This window comes from Anser brachyrhynchus (assembly GCF_964034855.1).
Source record: "Anser brachyrhynchus genome assembly, chromosome: 4".
Taxonomy (NCBI): domain Eukaryota; kingdom Metazoa; phylum Chordata; class Aves; order Anseriformes; family Anatidae; genus Anser; species Anser brachyrhynchus.
Window position 1 is genome coordinate 78,679,402 of NC_137698.1, and position 8,562 is coordinate 78,687,963.

Sequence of the window (8,562 nt, forward strand, 5' to 3'; positions counted from 1 at the left end):
GGGGAGGCGCGGGGAGAGAAGCAGCGGTTTTAAGCCGGCTGCCCGGCACGCACGCAATTTCCTGCCCTCCCGGCCCGTGAGAGCGGTGGGCAAACAAAGAGCCCCTCGGCGGCCGCTGCCCGGCCCCGGGAACGCGGGGGGAGCGGCGGCAGGGCCGGGTCCAGCCGCACACCCCCTCCCCTCCGGGCCGGGATGCAGCGGCGGCGAAGCGCTCCGGGGTGGAAGGAATAAAGCGAGAAGCGGGCCCCGGCCCGGCTCTGCCCCCCCGGCTGCCCGGTTTCGGGTCGGGGGGCTCGGGGCCGCTCCGCTCCTTCCCCCGGTGGCGGCTCCGCCCGGCAGCCCCGGGCCGGTGGCCGGTAACGGAGGCTTCCCGGTGCCGCCGGAGACACCCCCGCCGCCTCCCCGAGACCTCGCCTTGGTCCCCGCTGAAACCCCGGGGCCCGGCGCGGCCTCTGCCAGCCCCGAGGCGAGCGCAGCCCCGTGCCCGCCCCGAGCGGCTCGCACCGAGCCCGGCCGGGGCCTCCGGGCCGGGGGTCCCGGGCAGCTGCCCCCCACCCACGGCTCCGTTTGGAGTTCCCTGCGGCGGGGCAAAACCCGTGGGCAAGCGGGACCCGGCGCTGCTTCACCTCCTGCCGCTGCCCGCAGGACGGGCTGCGAGCGGGACCCCTCTTCGCCGCGCACTGAATCCCCTCAAATCGAAGCGGTTGTAATGACGGTGGATTAAAAATAAATAAATTAGCTGTTAATCCAATTGCCGGGAGCCCAGCATCCCCGAGAGCTCAATCCCCGGCGAAGGACACCGCGAGGGCTCCGTGCCCCCCGACGCCGCAGCGGGGCTCCGCAGCCCGGCACCGGGCGTCCCCCGGGGCTGCGGCAATCGTGGCCGCCGAGGGGCCTGGGCACGGCCGGGGCGGGAGCTCCGGGATTCCCCGGGGACGGGGAGTGCGAGGCCTCCAAATGTGCCGCCGGGCTGCGGTGGGCCCCGAGCCGCCGCTCGGTGTCTGCGGCAACCTGCGTCCGGCCCCCGAATAACGGGAACCGGCGGAGACGGCGCGGAGCGAATAGAAACGGATTGAGGGGAAGAGAAAGGAAAGAGAAAATTAAAAATAAAGAAAATAGAAAGAAATAAAAAGAAAAAGGCAAAGCACGGCGCACGAAGGAGGCAGGCGCGCAGGGAGGGCCGCTGCGCCCCGCTCCGCACCTCGGCTCGGAGGGGCCGGGGGGGGCAAACGGGGCATCGCGGCGGGACGGAGCCGGCGGCCGGAGCTGCCCGCGGTGCTCAGCTCCCGGCTCCCGGTCGCCCGTTCCAGGTCCCGGCGCTGCGGCAAGGCCGGGCCGGGGCCGCGCTCCCCTGTCCCCGCCGCCGGGCCCGGCTGGCGAGGGGGCTCGCGTCGTGCCGGGTCCGAGCGGAAAAAAAATATAAAACAAACAAATAAAAAGCAAACAAAACCCCCACAAGCAAACCCTAACGAAACGCAGGGAAACAGCCGCCACCCCGGTCCCTCCGCCCTGCCCCGGCCGCTCCCGGCGGAGATGCGTGGGGAGGGCTCCGGGCCCGTTCCCACCGGGGAGCGCGGAGGGCAGAGCCGCCAGCACCGAGCCCCGGCTCCGCACCGAGCCCCGGCACCGCACCGAGCCCCGGCACCGCACCGAGCCCCGGGCCGAGCCAGAGGCAGCCCGGGGCCGCGCAGCCCCCACGGAAAACACCCCCGGCGCAGCCCCGCTGCCCACCCTCGCCCTCGCTGCTGCTCTTATCGGGGTTGCCGTTGCTATCGCTCGCACGAACCGCCCGGCGTTTGCTCTGCCTCGGTCACGGTGCGCGGAGCAGCCGAGGAAGGGAAATACCCGCCTGGAGCCGAGCCGGCTCCGCCGTTCCCGGGCGCAGGAGGCGAGCGGATCCGCTCCGCTCCGCGGGCTGCGCAGGGCTGAGAGGAGCCGCGGCGAGCGCGGGGCTGCTCCGGCTCATAATCATAAATAACAGCAGTTACCATTATAATAAACTATGCGGAGTATCATTATTATTAGATCGTTGCTCTTGCCGGTTTAATTTCACCGCCTGATTGCTGCCGGCGGTGCCGGTATTGTTATCGCCGCGCCCGCTGCCTCACGGCTCGCTCGGGAACCGGGACCGAGCCCGGGGCAGGGCCGTGCCGGGCGGCTCCGCTCGGCCCCCGCCGGCTCCCACCCCGCCGAGGGGCCGCCGAGCCCGGCTGCTCCGCGCTGCGGCCCCGGGGCTCCCCCGAGCCGCTCCGGGAAGGGGGGAAAAATTCCCTCGGTTTTCCGTTTTACAGCTCGGCGGAGGTGCCCGGCCTCCCGCCCGCAGCTCGCCAGGCCCGGGGGGCTGCGGGAACGGCGCAGCCCCGGCCCCGCTGGAAATGAAGGTAACGCGGAGCCGGCGGCGGGCACGGCCGCTTCTTGCGGGCACGGCTCGGCACGGCACGGCTCGGCTCGGCTCGGCACGGCAAGGCTTGGCTCGGCGTGGCCGCGCTTCTCCGGGCCCACTGCCCGCGCGGGCGGCCTACGGGTGTGGATGCCGCCGGGGATCGGAGCCCCGCGGACCCCCGGTCCCCCCGGTCCGGCTTTGTCGGGGAGCCGCCGGGTCTGGCCGGGAAACAGGGGGGGCCCTTCCCCGTCCCCTCCCCGTAAACAAAGGCTCTCTCCCGGGAAGAAGCCCGGCCCGATCTCCTCGGGAACCGCGGGGCCGGGAGGCGGCTGGGGGCTCCGGGGCACCCCGAGCACAGCCCCGGGTCCCCAGCACCCCCGCGCCGTGCTCGGGGCCGGGGGAAACGAAATCGCGGACGGAGGCAGCCAGGGAGCAGGGCGCGGGCGGGGGGCGGCGGGAGGGCACGGGGGAAAGGTGCACGGCCCCGGAATAAATGTGCTTGGACATGGGGGAACCGTGCATGGACGTGGATGGGGGAACTGTGCATGGACACGGGGGAACTGCATGGACACGGGGACCGTGCACAGACACGGGGGAAAGGTTCACGGACACGGGGATCGTGCACGGCCCCGAAATAAATGTGCGTGGACATGGGGGAATTGTGCAGTGCATGGAGGAATTGTACATGGACGTGGATGGGGGAACTGTGCATGGACACGAGGACCGTGCATGGACACAGGGAAAAGGTGCACGGCCCCGGAATAAATGTGCTTGGACACGGGGGAAAGGTGCACGGACACGGGGATCGTGCACGGCCCCGGAATAAATGTGCGTGGACATGGGGGAACTGTGCAGTGCGTGGGGGAATTGTACATGGACACGGGGACCGGGCACGGACGTGAGGGAACTGTGCAAAAATAAGGAGATCGGACACGTGCAAGGGGGAAAGGTGCACGGCCCCGGAATAAATGCGCTTGGACATGGGGGAACTGTGCGTGGACATGGATGGGGGAACTGTGCATGGACACGGGGAACTGTGCGTGAACACGAGGACCGTGCACGGGCACGGGGAAACTGTGTATGAATACGGGGACCGTGCACGGACACGGGGGAAAGGTGCACGGACACGGGGAAACTGTGCATGAACGTGGGGACCGTTCACAGACACGGGGGAAGCGTGCATGGCCCCGGAATAAATGTGCTTGGACATGGGGGAACTGTGCGTGAACACGGGGACCGTCCATGGACACGGCGGAACTGTGCACAAACACGGGGATCGTGCACGGGTACGGGAGAACTGTGCACGGAAGCGGGGAATGTGTGCACGGCCCCGGGGACTGCACAGACCCGAGGGAACCGTGCACAAAAACGGGGACCGTGCACGGATACGAGGGAACCGTGCACAAACACGGGAGAACTGTGCACGGGCATGGGAACCGTGCATGGACACGTGGAAACTGCACAAACACGGGGACCGGGCACAGGCACGGGGGAACTCTGCACGGACACGGGGGAACTGTGCATGAACACGGGGAACGTGCACGAACACGGGGAAAACGTGCACGGACACGGGGGCCTTGCACGGCCACTGGGGAACTGTGCACGGACACGGGGACCGCGCACGGACATGGGAAAATGTGCACGAACTCGAGGGAACCGAGCACGAACACGGGGGGAAGGTGCACGGCCACGCGACAAATGTGCACGGCCACCGAGTAAACGTGCCCGGACAGAAAGCGTGCCTGGCCGCGGGGGGACACGGGGGAAATCCGGGGGACGCGCGTGTGCTGCGGCTGTGCACGGCCACGGCGTCGGTGTGCCCGGTCCCCGGTGACTGTGCGAACAGTGGATGGGCACGGGAAACGTGCAAGGACACGGTGTGAGCGTGCACGGACACGCTGGGAGCGTGCACGACACGGGGCAACTGCACGGGGTAAACGGACACGGGCTCAGTGCACGGGCACGGTGTCGGTGTGCACGGGCAGTGTAAGTGTGAAAAGACACGGTGTAAGTGTGCAGGGACACGGTGCCGGTGTGCACGGACACCCTGTAAGCGTGCACGGACACGGTGCCGGTGTGCACTGTCGCTGTAAGCGTGCACGGACACGGGGTGAGTGTGCAAGGTGTGAGTGCGCAGGGCTTCACAGCGGCTCGAGGCGACTGCACGGAGACGCCGTGAGTGTGCACGGGGCGGGTGGCTGGGCACGGCTGGGCACGGCTGGGCACGGCCACGGGGAGCTGCACGGGCACGGCGCCGCTCGGCACGGACACGGGGCGGCCGCGCGTGGGTGGGTGCTGTGCAGCTGCGCACCGCTCCCCGCTGGCTGGTGCTGGGGGCTTTCTCCTTTTTCTCTCGTTCTTTTCCTTTTTTGCTTTTGTTTGTTCGGGAATTGGTTCGGCCGGGTGCGTGCCTGCTGCCGGGGGCCGCTTTTCGTTCGGTGCTTTCGTTGATTTCTGGGGTTGTTTTTCAGGACACGCGGCGGGCGCGCACACACGGCGGGCGGGCGGCACCCAGCGTGCCCGTGCCCGGGCGGGGCAGCGTGCACGGACCGCGTGTGCCCGGAGCAGAGAGGTGCCGGTGCGCGGTGCCACGGTGGGGGCCCAGCGGGCGAGGTCCCAGGCGGCGGTGCGTGCCCACGGGGCGGCGGGGGGCGCTCCCCGTGCCGCCCGCCCGGTGCCGGGCACTTTCTCCGCAGCCGGACGGGGGTCGCAGCCCCGGGGCCACCCCCGGGGTCGGTGCCACTGCCCGGTAGGGAAAGTCCCGGGAGGCCTCGGCGGCTCCGCCCGCACGGGCCCCGGTTTCTGCCCCGGGGGCAGCGCCCAGGAGCGGGCGGGGGCGCTGGGACCCCCGGGGCCCCCCCGACGTCGCCCCCGTCCCGGGGCCCGCTGCGCGGTGCCCAGCCCCGCCGCGCCCCCCACCCCGGCACCCCGGCAGAGCTTATTTCGTTTGCGGGACCCGGCCGGCCCCGGGCAACCGGGGCGGCCCCGGGGTTTTCGGGGCGGGGGGAGCCCCCTATCCGGCCCGGGCCGCTCCCCGCCGGGCCCCGCCGCCCCGCAGCCCCGCGGGCGGGACGCGTTGCCCCGGCCCGGCCCGGCCCGGCCCGACCGCCCGGCCCCGGTGAAACGAGATCGGTGGAAATCAAACGAAATCACGGAGCCCGCTGCCGCAGCCGTCCCCGCCCCGGCGGCTCCCGGCCCCGCACCGCCGAGCCCCTGCCCCGGGGCTCCCCGTGCGCCCATCCCGGCCCGGGCAGCTGAGGGGCTCCGCGCCCCAAACGAGTCCTCGGCGGTGGGGCCGCCCCGAGCCGGGCAGCGGTGGGGTCCGGGGTGCCCAGGTCCCCCCCCCGCTGCTGGGACCCGCCCCGGGCGTCCTCTCCCCCCGCACCCTGGTTCTGGGAACCCCCGCTTCTGGGGTCCCCGCTCCATGGGTTCCTGGTCCCTCACTGCTGGGATCGCTGCCTGGGGTCCGGGCAGTCCCATTGCCCCTCACACACATCCCCCCAGCACTGGGGTGCGGTGTCCCCGCAGAGACCTGTCCCCCCCAGCCCACTCCGTGTCACACCAGAGCTCCGGACCCAGGCAACTGCAAAAACAGTCCCTGGGAGGGGGTGGCAGAAATGCCGAGGGACTTGGGGCAGAGTGCAGCCCTGCCACAAACACGCACACACACAGCAGGTCCCCACGGCCCCCCAGGTCCCCACGGGGCAGGGTGAGCCCCCAGACCATGGCTTGGGTCTAGCCCGGTGCTGGCCCGGTGCTGTGCAATGCTTGGCTCTGTCCCCAAACCCAACAACCCCCCACACACAGGGGCTGTGTTAACGGTGCCTCAGGTTCCCCTCTCCAGATGTGCACGTCCCCACAAATACCCACGGCAGGGGACACGGTGACAGCAGCTGTGAAGAGGTACCTGGGTATGGGGACCCCAGCCCGCCACGGGGCAGGGGGAAGGAGCGTGCACAAACCTCAGGGCTCAGCTTGCCGAAGCCCCTCGTGGGTTGTTTTGCCCTGGAAGAAGCCGCCCTGCGTTTCGCAGGCTGGCCTCTGGCCGATGTTTCTCCCTGCACATCCCGAGCATCCCCAGGGCCGCACACCGGTGCTGGGCTGGGGTGACCTGGGGGTGACAGGCGGCTGCTCGCACCCCATGCTACCAGGTGTGAGGAGCCACCCTCTCATTGTCTCCACATTTCCCATTTTCCAGCCCCCCTGCTCTGCTTGGGACCCCGTCCTCCTGCACCCCCCTATATTGCCCCCCCCCCTCCCACTGCCTGGGCTCTGCAGCCAGCCCCGGGCTCTGCAGCGGGCAGCCCCCTGTGCCCCCCCCCCCCCATGGGCTGCTTCCTCAGGGGGCCGAAATGGCTCCAAAGCACGGTGCCTTCTGCAGGCACCCATCACTGCCACGCAGAGGCAATTCCAGTTAATGAGCATCAAATTAACGGGGTGGGGGGGCCTTGTCACTCCTCATCCGTGGAGCCCAAGGGTGCTGCCGGGCACGTGGGTTTCGGCAGTGGCCTTGGTGATCCTGGGGTACCAGGAGGGCCCCAACAAATCCCAATAAACCCCTCTGTGGGCAGCAGGAGCAGCGGGGTCCCCTGAGGCCGGCACGGGGGCTCTGTACCGGGGATGCTCCTGCAGCGCCCATGGTGTCCTGTGGGTTTATGGAGCAGCCACGGAGGTGCCCAGGGCCACGGAGGTGCAGGGCTTGGTGCTGAGCTACTGCCCATGAGCTTCAGGGATTTCACAGCATGCGGGGCCGGGAACAGGGATGGGTGTTGGTGGGGGTTAAGGGAAGCCACCCCCATGGGGCTCAACAAGAGCTGGGGAGCATCTTCCTGCCACCCCCTCCAGCCCCCACGTGAGCCGCCATGAGGTGCAGCCACGTGCTGGAAACCCAGGGCTGGGGGTTGCATTGGGACAGGGGCAGGGGGTGTCCCACAACCCCCCCACCCCACCAGAGCTCCTTGCCCCCCCCCAGCCGCCACCTGGCCCCCAGCTATGGGTGACCTGCAGATAATTGATGATGAAGGGGAAGAAGAAGCGGGACGGGCTCAGCAGATGTTACCGAGGGCGCAGAGGGGTGGAGGAGGAGGTGACAGGCGCCAGCGCTGGGATGGAGGAGAGGTGACCGCAGACAGGACCGGAGCTGGAGCAGAGCAGCCCGAGCCCGGGCTGGGGAGGCAGCAGGGGGGGTGCTGCTGATGGTTTATTGTGGGCTGAGGGGTAAATCCTGGGGGCACAGAGCGCAGGGGAGGCAGCACAGCATCGCCCCGCACCTCTCGCCCTTGTGGACACGCGGCAGCGCCCATCGCCCCGCCAGGCCAGCACCGAGCCGCCGGTTTGTGCAGCTCAAAGCCCCCCCACCGGGCAGCAGGGCAGAGGGCAGGGCGAGGGACACATCTGCACGGGGCCGTCACGCCTCTGCTCCCACGGGGCTCATTTCCTGGCCGAGCGGGGCCTCCTTACGCCTCTGAGCCCGGCAGGCCAGCGACGATAATTGCAGCAGTCATCAGCGTCACTGGTGCACCGAGGCACGGCTGGGTGACACTTGTGGACAGCTCCCCGAGCACAAAGCGACGTGAGCGAGCCGAGCCCTCCGCGTGCCCCCAGATCACCCCCGGAACGAGCGCCGTGCGCGCTTCAGCCGGCCCGAGGATTATTGCAAACAACAAATCAAAGCGTGCGCTAATTTATCCGAGGAGAAATGCCTCGCACATTTCTGCAAGGTCCTCTGCCTGATGGCAAATCCGTGGCCTCCAGTTCACCTTCTGACCTGCCCTTATTCCCTTGCTCTGCCTTTAAACCATGTGACGGGAGGATTTGGCTTAACGTGTGTTGCTCCAGAAGGAAAGGAGGAGAAGGAGCTCAGAGGGACCGGAGGTAATCGCTGGCTCCCGTAGCGCCGGCTCTGGATTAAGCAGGGAGCGCACCCCGGTCCTCTCCCAAGCCCTGCAGCTCCCTGCGTCTCCGTGCTCGCCCCGTGCAGGCTTTTAGCAGAGCTTCGGCACAACCACAGCGAGCACTCGGCTCTCCCACGGTGCCACCCCGTGCCTGCAGCCCCTCTGCGGGTCCCTCAGCAGCTGGCACCTCCCGGTGCCCCCCCGGAGCAGGCTGCAGCGGTCGCGGTGCTGGGAAGGGTCCGCAGCTGCCACGAGCACCCGCCAGCATCTGCCCCGGCCCCCCGG

At 69.4% G+C, this 8,562-nt stretch overlaps 1 protein-coding gene across 10 annotated transcripts in view; it reads right to left on the minus strand.

Annotated features, from left to right (window-relative positions):
• Positions 1 to 2,771, minus strand: part of ATP6V1B1 (ATPase H+ transporting V1 subunit B1) — a 40,442-nt gene extending 37,671 nt beyond the window's left edge. For 3 of the 10 annotated variants that reach the window (XM_080589726.1, XM_080589731.1, XM_080589732.1), the window contains exon 1: positions 2,426 to 2,771. The gene's annotated coding sequence lies outside the window, so the exon portion shown is untranslated. Of the gene's footprint in view, positions 1 to 2,386 lie in introns of all 10 variants that reach the window. The other 7 variants (XM_080589729.1, XM_080589728.1, XM_080589725.1 and 4 more) reach the window with 3 other exon arrangements.
• Positions 2,772 to 8,562: the final 5,791 nt, after the last annotated feature.